At 39.9% G+C, this 21,705-nt stretch overlaps 1 protein-coding gene across 3 annotated transcripts in view; it reads left to right on the top strand.

The window, feature by feature from the left end:
* The window catches only part of GRIA4 (glutamate ionotropic receptor AMPA type subunit 4), a 361,556-nt gene that overhangs the window by 196,887 nt on the left and 142,964 nt on the right, over positions 1 to 21,705 (top strand). The window lies entirely within an intron of this gene.

Below are 21,705 nucleotides of genomic sequence, written 5' to 3'. Positions count from 1 at the left end.
GTCTGTTCCGCTGACTCCTTACCGTTGACCTGCACGGGTGAGGACAGCTCTCCTTTTGCTTTGCATTGTGGCCTTCATCGGTCCAGCCTGGAGCTCGGGTTGGGGCTTTCATGGTAGAGCAAAATTCAAACACGTAACTTGGGTATGCTTCATTTTCCACCTGAAATAAAAGCAGTAATAATAAACCGCATGTATTACAGGAAGGAGATCAATTCCTTCAGAAATGTAGGAGCTTAAGAAATGTGAGGCATTACGTGACTGCCACTAATACATTTCTTTTAAAAATTTAAATGTAAAGGCAGTTTAAGAGAAGTATTTTTGTTCTGTGCAGAGGAAGATACTATTTGTTGTGACACCGTTGGCTAGTGAGTTCGCCAGCCATGTGGACAGCGGTGTTGTGGGGGGGCAGTTACAGTCAGATAACGACTTTTGCGTGGAAAACAGCTTGCCAGTCGTTAACCTCTTTCTTTGCTCTGAGGTGGGGTGGGAAAGAGGAGGGAGCTGGGTCTCAGCCTGACTGAGAGCCAGGTCTATGCTGCTCTCACTGGCCATCCGGCCATCTGTGGAAGGTGATTTCCAAAGAACCTCATGTAGTGACACCTGCCATGCAAATCAGTTTAGTCTGCGTGTCAAAGTGAAAGCCCATGTTTAGAAATCTATTCCATTGGGTCCAAGAGGCATCAGTTCTTCCTGGGGCTAAAAAGGGTGAACACCCCTGTAAGTCATAACTTAACCACAGCATCTCATGAGGATGGGTGGTCAAGGTGAGGGCGGAAAGAAATTTCCTGAGGGACTTTATCAAAATGTACCTGTCTCCTACCTCCTACCTGAGGTCCAGCTGAATCTCTGAAGAAGAGGTTGCATATGAATGTTAGAGCTTATAAATGTGGTCTATATTCCCAGCACTTTTCAGAGTTTCACCTGACACCTGAAGACAGGAATGAGCAAACTTTTTTGCATAAACCGCAGAAAGGAAAAAGCAAATGTTTGTGGGCTGCATTCTTCAGAATTATTTTTATAAGAAAGTGCAATATCTACAACTATGTTTAAGCATGTTTAAATGTTTGATTACTGCTTGCTTTCTTTTAAGGCTGCTGTTTCTGAATACTGATCGCAATGCTACAACTTTTAGCAAATTACGATGAGATCTTGTAGATTTGAGAAGAGGTGGGAGAAGAATGAGTTATTTGGAAATGATGAGTTGCATTTATACTAGAGTTCAGTCACCCCTTTTTGCAACTATAAAATTACCCATGCAGGGATTCCTAAGTGGTAAGAGGAGGATGGAGGCCACCATGGCAGGTGGTTGAGAAGGAATGCAGCAGCACCACTGAGAGAGTCAGTGGTGAGGGAATTGCATTAAAGACATGTTGCAACTTCCAGATTTCCTTCAAGAGTCTTAGCCTGTAACAGAGATAGGAATGAACAGTCTTACTGCAAGCTATCTGGGAGGCAGAGGCAGGGGGCCTTTAATCCATCTTTGCAATTCTGTCTCTTCCCCATCTCTCCCATTCTTTGTTGTATCAAGTTCCAGATGTCACATGTCCAGAGGCAGCCTGTGGTGACAGTGGCTTCCAGGCCTCCGTCTGGCAGTGAGCAAAGGGATGACCGGAATTGCCTTCGCTGGGGAGGTTTCTCTTAATTCCCCTCTGTGAGTGAGACAGTGACATTATTGGTATGTTTTATTATTTATTTGTTTTTTTTTTTTTTTTTTTTAAGAGACACAGATTCAGTTGCCTGGTAAAATACAGGACACCCAGTTAAATTTGAATTTCAGATAAACAATGAATAACGTTTTTTGAAAAGTATATTCCAAATGTTGCATGGAACATACTAAAAAATTATTTGATGTTTATCTGAAATTCAGATTTGGCTGAGCATCCTGTATTTTTACTTACTATATGTGACAACCTTGCCCTCAGACCACATTACAAAGTGAAGCCATGACAGAGCAGGTAAACGACATTCAGAGTTTGTACTCACTCCCCTCAGTAAGTGCCTCGGCTGGGCCAGAGTTTGTAAAGACCAGCCTCCTTGTGGTACCCATTCGTGCCTTCTGTCCCTAGATTCTTTTGCCTCCCCTGAGCCTCCCACGCTTTCCAGAAAGGGAAACTATGGGCTGGGGTTTCAGAGTAAGGTGTTCCACTGGTGTACCCAGAACAGGCACTGGGACTGCTGGGAGAGTGTAGAGGAGGAGAAAGGAAAACAGCCAAAGCAAACTTGGAATATCTCACTATTTTGCCAAGGATCAACTCTATTACATTAGAATTTTTTCATTTAGTTGTAAGCACTTTTGAGTGTATGTTGTGAGCCAGGATTCCTTTGTTTTCTCCATATTATTGCCCATTTGTTTTCACTGCCCTTCCCCATGTAACATACAGGGATTCTTTCAGATGTATTTGATTACTACTCAGATAAACCAGACTCCATGGATATGTTGTGAACAACTGGCCACGAAGAATTATGAAGTTTAACTGAATAGGACCTCTAGAAACTCTTTTCCAGCCATCTCATTGTCCAGATTGGAACGCTGAGACCCAGACAAGTTCTGACTTGTCCTTGCGACTACCTGCTGCCTTCTTCCAGTGTGATGTAAAGGCACATACCACCTACCATTACCTTTGTCCTTTTAATTTATATAATCAGTGTGAACCTTTTTCCTCCTTATTGAAGCAATGATAATAATACCCTACTTGGGTTTTAGAGTAAATTACATAAGAACATGGATATCAAGTGACTAATACAGAGTGGAGACTCAGTGTTCCCTCCTTTCCACTTCTTCTCCCTTATTGGACCATGTCACAGCTACATAATGTTACAACACAAGTTACAACTCCAGGCTTCCAGTTCTTACTTTCTCTCAAAATCATTCTTCTCATATACAGATAATTTCTTAGATTTGGGACATAGAGTACTTTAGTTCTTATTTAAAAGATGATCACAAAAAAAGTTAGAAATGACTAGCTGGTCTCTTCATGTAGGCTAGAAAATAAATACCAGAGTTAGCCTGAAGACATGCCATTTTTTATAAGGGTAGCGTGAAAGGGAGGAAGGAGGGGCAGCATAAAGCCACACCTGGCCTAATTATATTCAGATAATGGATTAATTGGAGGTCCTCAATAAGGAAGATTTCATCCATTATATAATCTCTTTTATATTTAGCAATGCTATGCAGAGATTGAAGTACTTTCAGGAATTGACTGGTTGTAATAAAATTCATGCTGTTGATACTGAATCACTAAAGTGCCAAGAATAGTTATGCAAAATAAAGAAAATTTCTAGAAAGAGTTGAAGGAGAAACATTCCTGCTTTATACTTTACAAATGACCCTAAGTAGATAAGCAGTATTTTTCCCCTGGGGAGAAATGATATGAGGACACTTACTTAATTCCAGCTCTAGTTGGGATCTAGGAAAGCTCCAAACCAATAAGGTCAGTAAGCATGTAGGACCAGGAGTCAGGTTATAAGGCTTTGAAAGCAGACCCTGCCACTCACTAGCTATGTAGTGTTTGGACACTTTACCTAAGCCCATCTAACTCCTCGTTTCCTTATCGGTATGAAGGGAGATTCTAATAGTGTCTGCTTCACTAAAAAAGACACTGTGAACAACCCTTCTCTCTTCAGAAAGTGCTGAGTGCCTAGTATGTGCCTGGCCCTGTGCTCAAAATGTTGAGGAAACATGAATAACACGAAGTAGACATTTATAGACTAGAAGAACCATGAAGGAAACTGCATGGGAGGAAGATTTTCCCTCCTTCCCTTCCAGGTTCCTTGACTGCCCTAATAACTAAATTGACATAAAACATTGACAGGAGAAAAAAAACTTTAATTGTGAGCATACCTGAGCTCCTGGAGATATGAGACTCAAAGAAAATAGCCTTTATACCTTTTAGACAGTGGACAAAAGAAATAACCTTGGGCTTGGGGAAGTAACAACTGACTCGTGTAACTGGAGCTATCCAGTGGAAGGTCTGGCTTTAGCTATTGCTTGACTTAGAGCCTGAAACTCTGTCATCAGAACTCTCTTCCCCCCTTTCTCAGTGAGCGAAAAGGATCGTTGGTGGCCCCAGACTCAACATATCTACCTATTCATTCCAACGAAAAGTTTTTTATTATTGCTGGGGCACAGAAGTCCCTAACTGGCCAAGCTCAGGTCACATGCTGATCTCACAGTGATACTGTGGCTGGGGGAGCATACTGTAGCTTATCCAACCCTAGGTCACGTGTTCAGGTCTGGGGTTGATGGTGAACAAGATCTACCCCATCCTTGGTAGGGACTCCCCATGAATTGGCAGAGATTTTCCATAGCAGTATTAAGAGGAAGAGCTAGACGAGAATATATGACAATAGATGTTCACACTAATTGCTCTGCACTTATTTCTCTATATATTGCATGCATTCTGAAGGATCTAAGGCTGAAGAATGTATCTAATTTTGTTGTTCCCTTTGTGTATACACTTAAAATGATAATAATGGGTAGCATTTGTTATTTGCCTACTATCTGCCTCTCCACTAGGAATTTTATATCTGTTTTCTGGTTTGAATCTTACAACCGCTTTACCATTATTACCATTTTACAAATCAAGTCACTAAATTTCAGAGAGGTTAATTTGCTCAAGGCTACACAGAAAGCAACAATTGCTGCAAATGAATTTATCCTACTTAATGGTACAGACCATGTCATTTTTATTTCTGTAAATGGTCACTGTACGCATGATACCGTCGTTAATACTCTGAGCACACATCAAGAGTAATGTCAACAATAATGATTAGCAGATGTATTATGAAATAAGTAATAATAACATTAATTACTAACATTTACTGGACACTTACTGCGTATCAGCCACTAATATTCATTTTCTCAAAACAGCCACGTGATTATTTTTTAACTATAAATCAGATCAGGTCATTCCCTATTTAAAAATCTTCATTTATTCACTCTGCACTTAAAATGAAACCCAGACTTCTTACTATGGGTTAAGAGGCTTTGCTTCCCTCACTAACCTCAGATCACACCCTCCCTCCTCTTGCCCATTTTGCAACACATTGAACTCTTTCTCATTTCAGCACATTCATACTTGCTGTTTCATCCTCTGGAAAGATTTCGTCTTTGTTTCAGTTGTTTTTTTGGGGGGCTGTTTCTCTCATGATTCAGGTCACAGTGAGGCTTCCAGGACCACCTGTCTAAAAGCAGCCCAACCCCCCTCCAGGACCCTTACTCTCTCTCACATCTTAATTGGTTTGAAGGGGTACAGAATATGACACCCCAAAATGTGCCATTTTGGCATAGTGATTATTTTGAATCATTTAAGAAACAGCTGGTGTAGAAAGACTGACCCTTCTCAATCTCCCATGTGAAAGGTATCCTCCCTGTACCTGGATGAAAGAAAATAGACATTCTTATTGCCAGAGACAGGGAATTCAATGCTGAGAAGGATGTATAAACAAACCCTTTTCCACCTTTTGCCTTAAACCGGTGTCATGAATCAAAGACTCCTGTCTAATAAACCAGTGCAATTTAAAATCAGTTCTCGAAGTATATGCATTCATTTTGGGCACAAATTTTCTGTTATCCAGAGCAAATCCTTTACTCAGTTTGCAAAAGGCCCTTAGAAAGATAATCAGCTAAGATGTGTCACTATTAAGATTCTTTCATCTCATCGGAAGGTAAACGGAAATGTCCTTTCTTTCCCAGAGCCCTCTGCTCTGCTCCTCCCACTCTTCGTCTGTCCTCTCACCTGACTCCTGACCTCCTTCACACCATCTCGCTTCCATTGTGAGAGCACTCTGGGTGCTCGCTGTCATCCAGCCCATCTGCTGGTGATGCTGGTACTGCTGAAAGCTGACTAAGAAACTTTTAGATTCACTAACAGATACATTTAAGAGGGTTGTATGAATGAAAAACGACCAAAAACACCAAACAAAACTTGTATGGATGAGTCCTAAGAAGACTTCTTATTTCCAAAGCTTTGGCAGAGTTGGGAGTTTAGAAGTCATTCCTGCTATATTAATTTTTTAGTGAATATTTTAGGAAGTCAGATGGCTTCTTGGAGCATATAATTTTAGTGGGAAAAGGTCATACCTTCTTATGAAATCTCTCACTTTGAAGTTGATTGAGTTTACTAATGTGCCAAGATATTTATCCATGTTTCTAGGAATGACTTAAGATACTACTCCTCCTTCATGCCCAATAGCCCACCCCCATACCACACATACCACTCTAGGTATGTTGTGTGGACAGCCTGATGTAGCAAGAGTCATCATAGGATCATGAAGAAAGTGTAAATATTGGATGTTCTATGCATAGAGTCCCTGTGCACTCATCCTAGGTCTATGACATTGGGCTATGCACTTCACCTCTCTGACCTTTACTTTCCTATGTAGGAAACTAATACATACCCTTTAAGGTATTTTATATTTAAAAATACTACATGTGTGGTTTCTCATAGGGTCTTACATATTATAAGTGATCAGTAAATACAGTAAATGTTATGTACCTACTTTTTTTTTTTCTACTCAGTTCTAGTTTTCTTGGATGTAAACTAAGAGCCCATCAACTCCTGAGTAGATAAACAAAATATGGTCTATCTAACCAAATAGTATTCAGCATCAGAAGGAATGAAATACAACATACTGACACCTGCTATAACATAGATGAACTTTGAAAATATTATGCTAAGTGAAAGAAGCCAGAGACATATTGCATGACTCCATTTATAGTAAATGTTCAGAATAGGCAAATCTATAGAGATGAAAAGAAGGGCTGTGAAGAAGAAGGAACAAGAACTGATCACTGAATTTTTTATGGAATGATGAGTGTTTTCTGGAATTACAGAGTGGTGATAGTTGTATGACATTGTAAATGTATTAAAAATCCATTAATTATACATTTTGGAAGAGTGAATCTTATAGTATGTGAATTATATTCAATGTTTTTTAAAAGATAGCATGTCCAAGAAAAGCAGCATCACTACATCGCTTGGATAAGCAAAATGTTATGGAATATTTATAGATTTTTACCTAAAAACATGTATCACATTCAGATTCGTTTTAAATATACTGAAATAGGGGTTCCTGGGTGGCTCAATCAGTTAAGCATCTGCCTTCAGCTCAGGTCACGATCCCAGGGTCCTGGGATCCAGCCCCGTGTCAGGCTCCCAGCTCAGTGAGGAGTGTGCTTCTTCCTCACCCTCTGTCTCTCTCCCCTGTTCATGCTCATGCTCGCTCTGTGTGTGTGTGTGTGTGTGTGTGTGTGTGTGTGTCTCTCTCTCTGTCTCAAATGAATAAATAAAAAATCTTTTTAAATATAGTGAAGTAAAAATAGCTGCTTCTCCTCTTGAAAATTTCCCACAATAACAAACAGCAAAACTAGAAACAATCATAAAGCCCATCATTGGTGAAACTAAAAAAGAACAGAAACCTTAAAACAAAACAATAATTATTTATTTATAAAAAGTTTGCCCAAAGTGGTATCAAGCAGGGTTGTGGTGGAAGACAATGTAGAAAAGACATCAGGGGGTGCCTGGGTGGCACAGCGGTTAAGCTTCTGCCTTCGGCTCAGGGCGTGATCCCGGCGTTATGGGATCGAGCCCCACATCAGGCTCCTCCGCTATGAGCCTGCTTTTTCCTCTCCCACTCCCCCTGCTTGTGTTCCCTCTCTCGCTGGCTGTCTCTATCTCTGTCGAATAAATAAATAAAATCTTTTAAAAAAAAAAAAAAGACAAGACATCAAAGCTGCAGATTTCAGAACTAGAAAACCATGTTTCTTAAAGTGAGAGGCACAGCTTGAGGTGTAACCTAAACTCTGTGCCTGTGACACTGGAACAGCATATATATCAAGGTCGTGAGGGCTTCTCTGCACTGTTTTGGGACCGAGGAGACATTGCGAAGTAAGGACTGACACAGTCTGTATTTGCAAGGAGTTCAATCCCCGTAGCTAGCAGAGGAGGGGTTCTGGTGGAGAAGAGTCTTTGCATTGTCATTAATTTAGCATCTGTTTCTCCACTGAATGGGAAGAAGTACAAGGTAAGGAAACCCATAGGCAAAACCCAAGCTATTAAGGAAAATTTCTGCTTTCCTAGAAAAGAGCTCCACCCATCCCTTTCCAATATATATTGCCTACGAATAACTACTTCTGGAAAAACTGGCCTCCTACAGAGGTTAATAATCAAAAAGGGTACCTGGGGGTGAGGTGGAGAAATGGATGAAACAAATAACAACTAAAAAACATGCAACAACAAATTGAGTCCCATAAAACTTCTAGCAAACATTTTAACTTGATGTAAGCACTTAAATGAAGCAAGAGGACAAAGCAGAGATATAGATTCTCAAGACTAAAGTTCAGGAAAGTAGTGTATATATGTATATATGTATGTATGTATGAATGAATGAATCAGAAATAAAAATTAGACTGGATATTGCTAAAGTACAGTACAGGTCATCACAAGTGAGCAAAATAAAATGGTTAAACTAAAGCTTTTTAAGAAATTAGGTAGCAAATTGCAGTTACAGAAGACAGACCCAGAAAATCCACCAAACGCATAATTAGCCTGATGAGTTAGAAGTGCCTGTGCCACCCTTATAAGGAGACGTCTCTTAGGGAGTTGGAAGTGTTGGTCTTTTACTCAGGAGAGAGGTGAATGTAACTTCCAGGTTACACTGTTTTCACATTCGTGGAGTGTCGTGGATGACCTACTGCATGACAATAACCTGCGTGTCACATTGGTTGGTGATGCTTCCACCCGTTATAACCATTGATATTTACAGGTAAAGAGTGTATGTTATTTTTCTCCAAATATTCATGTGATATTTTATTACACATGATAATAGTGACAGATAGTTCAGATGGATAACATTCTCAGAGTGGGCACAAACTTCTCTGCGTGAGCACAGAACGCCTGCTGAGAGCAATTTCACGACAAATGCAACTCTCACCTACTGACATCTTCCCTTCACGTGCACAGGAGAGGGCGTAATGGAAACCAAATGGCCAGAGGGCAAGCAGCAGGACAGAAAAAGCAGCAGAGATGGGCTTGTGCTAATAGCCCCACATAAGTGACCTCTACTCGTTGATGTCAACGTGTTGCTACAAGTTTGATATGGGATTGTAGAAGTCCCATTTTTTAAAACTAAACTCTTCCTCTGCTTTTAATCTGACTTTTTATGATTTTATAAGAGAGCCAAGCTATGTGAATTAGGTTAGAGTTCATGACCATGCATTTTAGACAAGGAAATTAGGACAATGGAAGAAACCTTTCCCTCCATCTTTCTAAAGTACGTGTATTAAGGACCTAAAAAGTAGCCATTCAAGCTTGGATGTCGTCAGTGTACTTTAGTATATAATTTGTCCCTTGAGGTATGGTGAAACATTCAGGAAGAACTAGGGCAAGTAAGGGTAAAAAAGTAGAAGGTGGGTCATTACTTATTTATCTCTTTCCTCTGATTGTCACATAGGGTGGAATTCTAGAGCCTTTGGTTTGAAGTCCTACTATCTGGTGTTGGATCCTGGCTTTCCCTCTTACTATTTATGTGACTGTGTGCAAGGCAGTTAACATTTCTGTACCCACTTTCACCATCTGTTGAAATGAGAATGATCGTGGACCTATTTGGGTGACAATTAATTCTTACAATTAACTCATAGCTGTGCTCAGCATATAGCATGCCCTCAATTAATTTTTTTCATTTTTTCCAAGTTTTTATTTAAATTCCAGTTAGCGAACATACACACTCAATTTATTTTGTATTTTATAACATGCATACATTATTACATATCATCGTATGTAAGCCTCTCAACAATATAATGAAGTAAGTATATATTACTCTCCCTCTTATGGGTTGAATTGTGTCTCCTTAAGAAGAAATGATATGTTGATATCCCTCAGAACTTGACCTTATTTGGATATAGGGTCATTGAGAATGCAGTTAGTTAAGATGAGGTCCTTAGGGTGCCCTTCATCCCATATGACTAGGGTCCTATAAAGATGACAGTCACGTAAAGAGAGAGACACGAAGGGAGAATGTCCTGTGACAACAAGGACGGGGATTGAAGGTATGCAACTCCAACCTAAGGGACACGAAAAGTTGTTAGCAAATCAGCAGAATCTAGGAAGAGGTAAGGAAAGATTCCCCTCCAGGCTTCAGGGGCAGCACAGCCCTGCAGACACCTTGATTTTAGACTTTGAGGCTCCAGAATTGTGGAACAATACATTTCTGTTGTTTTAAGCCACCAAGTTCGTGGCATTTTATTATCACAGCCTCGGGAAACTAGTGCAATCCCCATCTTGCAAATAAGGAAATCCAGGCACTGAGAGACTCATCCAACATCACACATTTAGTCGGCAAAGGAAAATATGTATTGTCTCTTTCTATCATTACTTCCTTCACGTACCTTCCACCCAGCTGTGCTCTTCCAGCTAACCCTTCCTCACCCCTGCCAGGTGTGCCCATGCTGTGTCTTCCATCCAAGGGAAGAAACAGTATTTGTTGACTGTTCCTCTGTGCCAGGCATCACACAGGGCAATGTTCATACGCAGTGTTCTTGCAACCTGAAATAAGTTCTCCTCCTTTTTCCCTTCATGAAAATCCTCATCTTTCAACTGCCAAGTCAAACACCCCAAATCCATGTTTCATCTACCTGTCAGAATTACTCCTTTCTTTCTTGTTCATTCCCATATCCTATCAGTCTTTATCCCATCTAGCCCTCATGTCATTCAGTTGTGTCTGTAGGTTATGAGTAGCCCGGAACAGTCTGTTAGCTTCGCTGAAGTTTAAGTTTCTTAGAGTCAGGACTATAAATATAAGTCCTTTAAGGAACAATAGACTAATATATTGGAAATTTTATGTAGACCTCACAATTCTGAAACGTAGTTTTGCTACATATGCTCATGCCACATGAAATCTCTGGCCTATTCTCCAACCCAGAAATTGATCAGTAGACTGATTGGGATGGAAGGAAGATGTCCAAGATATTATATGAGGCCTGGACTTCCAGTAGTCATTGTTGTTGTTATTGTTGTTGTTGTGTTTTAATTGGCTTTCCATTTATACCACTTCTTCTTCCCACTTCTTCCCTCTTGGGCCTTTCTTAATAACCCTCTTTTTCGACCTTGGGCCTTCTGTTCGATTTGAAATCTCACTGACTCTTTGGAAGGCCCTGAACTGAGAGCTCACTTCATCCCCATACTCAATAAAATGGTGAAATGGAAACTTAGACTCAAAAGTTGCATTATACAAAATGTTTTCAGAAAATAATATGCTAGAAAAACAAAGGGGAAAAATTGTCAATGATTTAATTAAAATTGTTTTGAAGCAATTTAATTTCAGAAGTATCACTCCTGAAGAAATTTGGGGTGGGTTTTACTAATTTGAATTCTGACATTTTTACTTATATGTGATTTCTTCATAAAATTTATGTTAAGAAATCACACACATGCGCACCCAACACACCACATTAGGCCAATGGCTGGCACAACCATGACTTACCATATTAAGCACAATCTGGCTGATTTTACTGCTGCTCTGAGGCATCCATATAATGCAGCAGAACTGTGGTGTGTTGCAGATGAGCTAGTCTCAGTTTTGTTAGCTGTGAGGTTCCCAGAGTGGGAAGATCCTCTGCTGTAGAACAATTTGCATTACAAAGGGACGGTAATACCTAGAGCTTAAGTGGAACGGAAATGCTTAGCTTTAAGCCTGAGCCATCCCTTTGTAGACATAACGTTATTTTAACTCCTATAGCATCTTTCATTCTTCAAGGTAATAAGGCACTTGACAAATAATATAAATATATTTTCATGACTGGTATGCAGTAATAACCAAGATAAAGTTTAAATGCCAGACAGAAGACTTTGCTGCGAGTGCTGCTTCAGGCCTCCTCCGGAGGAAAGCGGAGTGGGTCTTTGAGAAAAAAGAGCTGCAGTTCACTGACCTTTCTGTTTTCTTTTGGTTTGATTTTAGAGGATTATTTCTCAGTGTGGGAAACTTAGATTCTTACTGTAAGTGTTTATGCTTATGCACATCAGGGTCCGATTTTAAATTCTTGGGAAGGAAATCTGTGTTAACCACTTTCGCACATGTGTAACATTTAGCATAATGTTGGCAAATAGTAGGATGCTCAGGAAATGCGTTGATTTTTTTCTTTTTTTCATCATTATTTGCTCACATTGTTTTTCTTTGTCCTTTGTAAGCTTACGTACATTTTGTTGTGTTTTGGTAATTGAGTAACTGAGGTGTGATGAACTGGAATTTAAAATATCTTCTTCATATAATAATATAGCATAATGGTAGGGAAAAGGGTGAAACCATCTGAAAAAAGAAGAGGGAGTTGTTATGTCCTAAAAGTATGTAACCCAAATGGAGTTTTTATGGAAGTGTATATTTGGAAATTACTTGCAAGGTCTGTGTACAGTATAAATGTTGAATAAATATAGTTTTATTGGTCAATCCCTTTCTCCTACCTTTAATTACAAATGATGGTCCTGAACATTTCTACTTCCATAGTGTTCTTAGTACTCCATGCTTTTTAGTATTTATAGGCTGCCCCCAGTATTTTCTGTACTTCCAGAATGACAGTGGCACTGGGCAATATATTAACTCTCTCTCAGTTCAGCCCCATTTCATATTTCCCCATTAATCTTGTTCAGGATTTCTGTCAGAATCATCTCAAAGGCATTGTGATAAAGCAGGATCCTTATCACTGCTTACAAAACTTCATTTGGAATCACAGTGTCTGTTGGCAGATTCCTGTATGTCCTCCCAACAGATTTAACCAGCGCTAGTTTTGACTTATTATAGCACAGATCTTAAATAGCAGAAGTAATTAGTTGCAGACCATAGAGGGGGATTTCTTTTTTTTTCCTCTTGCTATAATCATCTAGTTCTTCTACAAGAACAGTCAAGAATTCTGTGGTTATTAGGTTCTTGTGAATAAATAAGATACTAAGCTAGAAAGAGGAGAGGTCAAAAAAGTGGGGGAGAGAGGACAAAACAAAATTTAAAAACATGGATAAGAAGCTTGAGGAACTGCTAGTGTGAACTTGAGAAAGCAGGTGGCGGAAAGTGTTTTGCAAGATTGAGTGGAAGCAGCTGATGGAAATAGTAGGGGTGTCATTTTCCCAGTATTATTGTGATTACTGCTATCTTGCTTGAAACCTGATCAATGAATCTAAAATTAAATGTTCTTCTCCAAGTTCTGGCATATTGTGCAAAATATAATGGAACCTATGGATATTGCAGCTGGAGCTGACAACAGTTTAAAGCTCCAGGAACTGGGAAGTCCTGCGTGGTTTAATTCTGAAGGGTGTTTCTGACATAGGATTTTTTTTTTTTTATCATTTTAACTAATACATGAGTTACAGGTGGAATTGTCACCCTAGAATTCATATGTTGAAGTTCTAGCCCACCAAACCTCAGAATGCAACCGTATTTAGAGGTAGGGTGGTTTCAGAGGTGCTTAAGTTAAAATGAGACCACTAAGGTGGGCCCTAAACCAGTCTGACTGGTATCCCTCTAAGGAGATTTGGACACACAGAGAGACACCAGGGATGCAGAAACGGAAGGGCACATGATAACACAGGGAGAGCACCCATCTGCTTGCTGGGGAAGGAAGCCTCAGAAGAAACCAAACCTGTAGATATATTGATCCCAAACTTCCAGCTTCCAAAACTGTGAAAAATACAGTTGTGTTGTTTAAACCATCCAGCCTGTGGTATTCTGTTACAGCAGTCCTAGGAAATTACTAGGGCATGCATGTGGTTTTAAAAAGTCCAACAGTTTAGTTAGGCTTAAAAACTCCCCATAGTCTTCTGCTCCACCCCTGCTTATCCCACGTCCCATATCCCAAAGGTAACCACTTTTAGCTCTTTCCATTGTTGCTTCTGGTATGTACCTCCTTATATTTAAGTAGCATTTCATATTATCTCTTAAATTTTCCATTAGGCAACATCTAATGACTTCCTACTACTTCTTATTCCAGTATCACAAACACATCTCCCTATCTATCTATCTGTCTGTCACCCCCATCTTCACAAGATACACCCATCACAATATTTGGTGTTTTGATGTCTGTGCTTATTGAAATATTATTCATAGTTGACCATGCGGAGCACCGTGGTTATAATTGTACAATATTTTCTTCCCTGGAGTTAATAATTGCCTCACAGATTGTGTACAAGTAACAAATTAGTTATCTCCCCAGGAACATCTTCCAATAAATCAAGGGTAGCCTCATTTTGGAGAGATCTCTACAGTCGTCTGAAGTCTACATGATCTACTTCCAGTGTTTCCTAACACTTGGATCCCTTTATTTCATGCCCCGTCTTGTGATGGTGGATGTGATCCCAAGGTCAGATGTGTCTAGGGAGCAAGAGTGGCATTTTGAGTGGTACGGCTCCATCAGCCTTGGATTCCAGTCTTATCAGAGAATGGGGCTATATCCATTGTTAGTCATTGAGGCCAGTGAGTGACTCAGATAGTTCAGTCAGCAGAATTTGTGGTCTCCAAGAGAAGTATGACTAATCTAGCAGGTCTATAATTTTCCAAGTGTCAGACCAAAAATCCAAGCCGTTGACAGCTGCCCATGAGTCAGTAAAAATGTAACAAAGTTCATGAAGAGGAACATTAACCAGAGCCACAAGAATGAACTTGAATTCTGCCCACCGAGCAAGGTGACCACATCCATTTTAATCCTACCTGGTGGCAGTGAGTCTGTCTGGATACAGCATTGCAGCAGACATGATTGGGTTTCAATCTAACTGAACCACCAGTGAATGAGGCCCAGGCATTTAGAAGAACTGCAGTGAATTGGAAATAAAAAAAATATATGGAGACAAATGAAAATGAAAACACAACAGTCCAAGATCTTCGAGATGCAGTAAAAGCTGTTCTAAGAGGGAAGATTATAGCAATACAGGCCAACCTCAAGAAAGAAGAAAAATCTCAAACAACCTAACCTCACACCTAAAAGAACTAGAAAAAAAAGAACAAACAAAACCTAGGCCAGTAGAAAGGAAATAATAAAGATTAGAGCAGAAATAAATGAAATAGAGACACAGTAGAACAGATCAATTAAACCAGGAGCTGGTTCTTTGAAAAGATCCACAAAATTGATAAACCTTTAACCAGACTCAAGAAAAAAAGAGAGAGGATTCAAACAAGTAAAATCAGAAATGAAGGAGAAATAACAACCAAGAGCACAGAAATACAAGTGATTACAAGAGAATATTAGAAAAATTATATGCCAACAAGTTAGACTCTAACAAGAAATGGACAAATTCCTAGAAATAACCTTCCAAAATTGAATCAAGAAAAAATAGAAAATTTGAACAGACCAATTACTAGTGATTAAATTGAATCAGTAATCAAAAACTCCCAACAAACTAAAGTCCAGAACCAGATGGCTTCACAGGCAAATTCTAACAAACTTTTAAAGAAGACTTAATACCTATTCTTCTCAAACTATTCCAAAAAAAAAAAAAGAGAGAGAGAGGAAAGCTTCAAATTCATTCTACAAGGCCATCATTACCCTGATACCAAAATCAAACACTACAAAAGAAGAGAATTATAGGCCAATATCTCTGATGAACATAGATATAAAAGTCCCTAACAAAATATCAGCAAACCAAATCCAACAGCACATTTGAAAATGATTCACCAAGATCAAGGAAAAGAAAAAAAAAGAAACCTGTCAGTGCATCATCTGTGGTTTCTGATTAGAGTTTGTCTATCTCAGGAAAATCTACCCAAAAGGTCCAAAGCTCCCTTTCAGCAGCCAGCACCTACTGCAAAACAAAAAAAGAAAACAAAACAAAAAAGTTAAAAAAAAAAAAAAAACAGTCTTTGACCTTTTATAATCTTCTCTGAATGGATCTAAGTTTGTCATGATAAACTACAGACAAGGGTGAGCCCGATGATGGGCTGTCCTTCCTTAACAAGCATCACACGCCCTCCCTCAGTCTTCCAAGGGAACCAGTCGAGTTTGTAATAATGTATTTGGTTTCTGCCTGTAGCAGCCACAGATTTCTCTGCTTTCTCCCTCAGTGAGAGTGCCCAACTCTGAAAGCACTATGTGAAAGGCAGAAAAAACTTCTTGCTGCACAAAAAATATTAGTAATGCTTGTTACACTGGGCAGACTGAGACTGGACACCAGACTGGCAAGGGAGTCTCCCATCGGGAATAGGGTTAGCGACAACTAGGGCACTAATTAGGCAGTTACCTTTGAACCTACTTCCTCTTACCCCTAAAGTGGAGGATCATTTACTGCCAGCTTGGCCATACAGTTCAGTTGACATCTTTGCTCCTGATTTCTATGGATTTCCTTCACATCCTGTCAGTCAGCCTATGAGACCCTTGTCCTTCTGCTTCTAGAAAGCCATATCTCTCAGCATCCCATCCTCATCTCCAAAACTGTAAACACTTGTAACAGATCTGAGATTTCACCCTATCTACAGCTAACCAGTCATCCTGCCATGGTTTCATGGATGCTGGAAGAAGGCAAAAGTTTCTTGATCAAAGGTGAAGGACAGTGTTACTCACAGCCCCCAGAGTAGCTACAGTATCATTTCCTGTCATCTGCCCAAGCCCTAATTTCCAGAAGTTGAAACGAGAGTCAGGTGACACATGCATAGATGGTAGTTTGCATCTAAGGAAAGGAACCCTGCACTTTGGGATCCCGAGTCTTTTTATCATGGGCAGTAAGCGTGCCTGCCTTATACTCGAGAGGGAGACACTATCTTGATTTTTATATACGAACCCAGATTTTACCTCAGAGGGAGATGCTGTTTTCCAAGGCTGTGTGCTGTACAAATATCCAGGAAAAGATAGTCTGGGACAAAGACGGTTAATCTCACAAGACATGCATAAGTGTGAGAGACCATGGAGAATTGTCTCCCAGCAATCAGTGCAAGGTAAACAATTGTTCTAGAATTAATTATTCCAAGTAAATTGTTTTAAAATTTATGCCTTTCTTTCCTGGAGACATCCTTATTGTTTCTTTGGTAATGTCCTCTTCTTCAGTTCTCTGTCTCCCTTTCCAAAGCCCCGATTATTCGACATAGTTTTCAGGATTAATCTTCTCATTTTCTTCTATTTCCTCTTGTTTTCTCCTTTTCTATTTATTCTATTTTATGAGAGACTTTCTAAACTTCCTCTTCCAACTCAGTTACTAAATTTTTAATTTCTGCCATCATTTTTAAATTTTCTAAATTTAGGTTACTTCTTTTAAGTTTCTGAATGGTTCTTTTCAAAACTTACTCTTTTTTGTTTCATGGGTACAGTGTTTTTTCCTAGTTCTCTGAGCATACCAGTTGTAATGGCTTTTTGTCTTCCGAGTCTTCTTCTGTCCCCTGCATTGTCATGTTTCCTTTAAGTTCCTGTTGGTTTGTTTTAGTCTCTATTTTTAATAATCATAAACCCTTTCTTGAAATCTGTGATGTCCCTCCCCTATTCAGCCTTCTGTGAGATTGAGAGCACCAGAAATCAGCCTGGAAGCTCTTATTGGAATAGCTGGAGCTTTTCAAGTGGTTGACCTCACTGTGGGATGATGGGGCAGAGACGTAGCTGTTCCTGCTCTCTGGGTCCTTCCTCTTGCATTGGTCAATATCCCCAGAGAGAAATCATAAATCTCATGCTTATTGTATATAACCCTGACTGCCAGAATTCTTGGAGATGAAGGGACTGAAATTCTTTACCTCTCAACACATAGACTTTCATGTTACCCCCTCTGTTCAGTTCAGTACCCGTACCCAGAGCTCTGCTCGTGTCCCCTCTGGCCAGTAAACCACCTGTCTCTTGCCAGGATTAAGAGGGAACCTGGTTGCCTGACACACTGTCTTTCTGTTCCTTAGCCCTACCAATTTTCAGCCTGCAGAAGTATTGGACACCTCTAAAGCCTGAGACATTCTGGCATTTTGCGGCATTAGTCTGAATTCTTGTTTCTTCCATTTTAGACACACAGCTTCCAGCTTTCTGTGCTGGAATGAGTATCACCACCTGTCCATCTGCTTTCCAGCTTCCAAGCATTTCTCCATATCTCTAGCGTGCTCTCCTATCTTCTCCAGCTTTCTTTGCTTTTGTGGGCTTTGTAACCTTAGTTTTATCTCACTACAGAGTCATTTTAGTTGCATTTCAAGAGGAAGCAAAAATATACATTTGTATCCAATCCACCGTATTTAACTATGATAGACTTTTACAGAGATGCGAAGAAGCATGGTAGGAAAGGACTCTCACTTCCCATAGGTGAGATGCGAATTTCTTATGTTAATCATGCATCATTATTGCTAAAGCTTCGGAGATGTCAGGAAGTTCTTAAGGTCAGCAGTTGTTTTCAAATGACCTAGCAGAATAACTAGGCTGCCACTCTAAAGCATTTGGGCTTCCATAGTTCCAAAGTGTCTGCTTAAAATCCAAACAGTTTCCAAAAACATTCACTCAAACCAAGAATTCATGAAACACAGCCTTAGTAAAATAAGGACATTTTGTTATGTACAAGTGTTAAAGATAATTAAAGAATACAATTTAGGTGAGAAAACACACTTTATTTAACCCTTAGTGAAGTGGGCACTCTTTCCGAGAACTGCACAGTGGGGCAGAAGATAGGAAGCTTTTATAGGATAAAGAATAACACACAAGGGAAAGAAAAACAGAAAATGAGTAAGGACCAAGGAAATAAGTGTAGAGCCCAGAGGTGGGTTGGCGTTTGAGGGCTGGCTGATTGGCTGTACTGCGTGTGGGGTCCGGCGGAGCATTTACACAGACACGAACGTTCTGAGTTTCAGTTTGCAGAGTTGGCGCCCCAGCAGACTTGGCTCAATCTTGGTCCTAGAAATGCCTTTCAACACAAGATACCAATGCTAGTGGCCTTGTCTAAATGGTGTTTGTTAAATTACATTGCTGATTGATTCCTAATTAAGCAGAATAGAAAATATTTTGCAGAAAAAAACAGTAAGCCAGAAAAATTACCCTGAAGTTGAATTTTATTTCAGAAATTTTTCTGTTACAGCAACTTGTCTTAAAATCAATCTACTTCATTTTGTAAGTTTACTAAAATATTCTGTAATTTTACTTTACAGTCAGAGGATAATAGAGAAGAGAATGGTGTAGCTATTCTGGTACTGCTGTCTTTCATAGAAGGGATCTGTAATGGGAGCTACAAAAACTGTTGAAATTTTTTCCATTCATCAGTGCTTCACAGCCAGAGAAGAGATCGAGCTTTATGATATTACTGCTGATTATTTTATGATTTTCCTCATGCAAAGGACAGAAAAGAAATTAATGGTGATACCAAAAGGAAAAATATGCATTTATAAAACCTCCTTACCTTTTATTATACTTCATAAGTATCTTTAAATCAACATTCCTAGTTAAATCAATAGAGTATTAACTAAATTTGCTTTCTTACATATGCAGAGATTAATAATGCCAACAAACTTGGTATGTTTCAGGCATAAAGAAGAATTTTAGTGCACATTTTAAAAGACCATGAGGCAAATGCTTCTCATATTTGGTACTTGGTTAAGGTACTGTCAGTGGAACAGAGCTGCGTTTTTAGTTAGAATTTGTATTGCGACACTATTTTTAGTCATTAAAAATAGACCTGCAAGATTTTATTTCATTCAGACAATTGACATCACAAATGTGAATTAAATCAGATGACTCGTTTTTAAATACAAGTGAAAAGGAACAACTCTGGGTATTTCAAATATATTTCTCTTCCTCCTCTGCAGAACTTAATTTGTTTCTTAGCTAAGGGAGTGCCTGTAGGCATCTGTAGAGAGAAAATAAAATCTTCCCACCTGTTTTGTTGTATGTGCGAGCCACTGCATTCACGGTGAATCCAGAATGATTTTTAAAGGTGGACCAGTGACATAGCCAAGCATCCATTTCTTATGCATGAAAAGCTGTGGTTGGCACAGGGAGCCCCCACTGACCCTGTGTGTGGTACGTACCCAAGTGGTTCCATATGTTGGAAATACTCCCTCTGCGCTGTTGGCAGTTCCTGCCCGAGACGACCAATACAGAGTACCATCTGAAGCTCCCAAAATGGATGAAAACTGTAGTTAGTAGAAACTACTTCCCAGTCACAATTCAAAATAAGGAGAGAGTTAAACATGACATTTTGCTGGTCAGCGGACCTTCTAAAAGATGAAAGGCTGGTAAGACAAATCCCAGTGTCTTCATAAAGAGAATATAAGTCTTTCAGGTCTTCAGTTTTTCTGTGCTCTGTGGTCTGACTTGTCCCACATGGTGTCACAGAATTTTCAAAGGGCCACAGTACAGTTCTGGAGGAGCAGTTTATCTGAGAGCATGACAGCCTCCCATCTTTGGGGGTCACAGGATGTGATTTTTGACATGAGATTGTCATGAGATGCTTATATTCAGCCACTTAAAGTCCTCCAAATGTTCAGAGACAGTTTTCAGATTTAGCATAGAGAATGGCTTGTTGATACTGCAAACTGAGACTGGAGAATGAGGAGGAGAGACGGCATTCCCAGTATTCCCTGCTGTATCTGCAATAGGCTCGGAGTTCTAGAACCGCCTAACATAATAGCTCCATTTACTGTGCACCATGTCGGGTGATGCTGACACACATACACAGGCACACACACACCTGCGTACACATGCACACGTGCACGCACATCCTGCTAATCCTTAATTCTCAGCAGATCCCATTATAACCCTTTCACAGATGAGAATAGTGGAACTCTTGAAGACTTCGTAACGTATGGAAGGCCATCTAGTTAGTGAGGTGGAGACAGACTCACGCTGATGGTATGTCTAAACGAGGATCGGAAACACCAGGTCCCTTGTAAGCTGATGTCCCGCCTTCTGGTAACGAAGAGCAATAATGAGCTCTTGAGCAGGGCTACACGGAGTTGAGAAATGTCTCCTAATGTTTCATATTCTTAGTCAATCTGCCACAACTTGAGAAGACTTCAGAGGATGGCCATCGACTGATTTTAATTACCAGCCTCATCTGCCAGTGACAAAAGTAGCAATGACTGCTGGCTTCCATGAGCAGCCCCTGCAATTGTGTGTGCAAAGTGAAGGGATTTTGCCAGGCGGCTTACAATGAAATATGATCAGCTACCCACAGAGAATGAGTCCTAGTGCCAGAGGGACCACTTCAAGGAGCCCAGTTAGAAGACCTACTCCCCTAGTCCATGTCATCATGTACCCACAGAGGTGCTTCTGTCTGTTTGGGGACATGTTTGCAGGAAAGGGAAATATGTATCTGATCCATTGGGACTGGTTCCACTTTCTTTCAATAAAAACTGGAGGGGGAAGCAGAAAGCTATTTTATCCATATGTACATCTAAGCTTCAAGTTATGGACTCAGAGAGACGGAAAAGTAAGGGAGGGCTGAGTCAGTGATAGGACTAGGCACGTGAATTGGAGCCTGAGACTGTGCGGTGAGAATGGAGGAAGAGCAAAAAAGAGGCCCCGAGAAATGATTTTAGTTGCTATGAACTAAAACTAGCATACTAGTAGACCTAGTTAAAACCAAAAGCAATAACTGAATCTGGTGGAGAGGGTAGAAAAGACATTTTCAAAACACTGCTTTGCTTATTCCTCTCCCCTCCTCAGTGATCCTTACACAATCCCTGTTTCCTACTGTGTAAAATCCAAACTCCTCAGCCTGACAGCCAAGCTCTGTCATCCCTACACTCTTAATGATTACCCCATTCTGTGTGTTGAGAAATTCAGCAGCA

The sequence above is a fragment of the Ursus americanus genome, chromosome 16 (assembly GCF_024610735.1).
Source record: "Ursus americanus isolate L20-20 chromosome 16, mUrsAme1.1.p, whole genome shotgun sequence".
Classification (NCBI taxonomy): Eukaryota; Metazoa; Chordata; class Mammalia; order Carnivora; family Ursidae; genus Ursus; species Ursus americanus.
The sequence above is the reverse complement of the archived record's forward strand: the minus strand, read 5'-3'. Positions and strand labels throughout refer to the sequence as shown.